Source organism: Mus caroli, chromosome 11 (assembly GCF_900094665.2).
Source record: "Mus caroli chromosome 11, CAROLI_EIJ_v1.1, whole genome shotgun sequence".
Classification (NCBI taxonomy): Eukaryota; Metazoa; Chordata; class Mammalia; order Rodentia; family Muridae; genus Mus; species Mus caroli.
In genome coordinates this window covers 49,124,179-49,125,425 of record NC_034580.1, presented here as the reverse complement: position 1 = coordinate 49,125,425, position 1,247 = coordinate 49,124,179, and the positions used below count along the sequence as shown (strand labels likewise).

The window sequence follows — 1,247 nt, the reverse complement described above, 5'->3', positions numbered from 1 at the left end:
CTTGCTGTGTGGACGACTTTTAATTTGATGCCATCTCATGTTTCTTTTCCTTTTTCTTTTCTTTTTTGTAACAAATGTACTTTTAATTCATTTTAGGTAAAACCTACACAGGGAGGAGGAGCAGAGATTAACTCTGGCCCTAATGTATCAGAGCCAATCATCTACATTAGAAAAAAAACCAAGGCATTACGTCTTCACTTGTCACACGTGTGGCTGGCCACCAAATCTGGTCATTTATATTCCGTATTTCTCTTTAGCTCTTCTACCTTTTCTATATAGGTCTTCATGGCACTTCCCTTGGAAACTTTCAACTTGTTCCATGTGTCCTGCTTGGCTTTGCCCTTGAGGTCCAATAGCCCCAGCTGATCTGTACTTACATCACCCAAGGTAGCTTGTTTGAAGTGACTGTAGATGAACAGCATCTCTTCATCAGTTGGCTGAGTCTTGAGGCACTTTACCTCCTCAGCAGCTTTGTCAAGTTCAGCCTGAGAAACACTGGTGAGGTGACACGGATGCCAAAAGCATGCAGGAGCAAGCTCAGAAGAAGCAGTAATCAAGTTTACCATCTCATTGTTCAAGTCTTGCTTTTATTTTCTGGATTACTAGTGCCCTAAAGTAATCTCTTCTGTCTATGTTTTGAAACACTATTCTATCTCCGTGCCTTTGTTTCCTACATTTGTAACCAAAGGTCTGGATTTCTTTACTCCATGTATATTTAAAAACACTTAAACAATTACTACCTTCTATCCTTAAAAAATGATTAAATCAAATTTCATTCATCTCTATCCTTTGATTATCTGCTTGTTGGAGGCCAGCAGCTTCTACTTTCTGCCTCTCTCTCTGCCTTCCTAGCAGCCCTGTCTCTTTGCACAGCAGGAGCTTCCAGCACCTTGGAGTTCAAACTCTCAGAGGCAGCCAGAAGACTTTGAGAAGGTCCCTGGGATAAATCCCCACCACCAGGTCAGCTAGGAGGACAGTGATGTTTCCTAACTCACACCATGAACCCCAGAATTATGTGTGCCAGATTAGCATACCCTTTGTTTGTTCCAAACTTGTGCTTGGGAAGAAACCATGTGGCTCGGGCAAAATACTGTAGCTCTGCTAAGAAACCAATTCTCCCACCTCCTAATCTTACAGGGAAGCCATGCATATTCCACTTGGGAATCTCCAAATCATTTTTAAAAGTGATTACAAACCCCACATTGGGTGCCATCTGTTGCAGTAGTTGTTAATCCGCTCTATACTTC

General features: G+C 41.9%; 1 pseudogene; it reads right to left on the bottom strand.

The window, feature by feature from the left end:
• Nucleotides 1-230: 230 nt before the first annotated feature.
• On the bottom strand, nucleotides 231-566 carry LOC110304487 (annotated as a pseudogene).
• Between the last annotated feature and the right edge of the window lie 681 nt (nucleotides 567-1,247).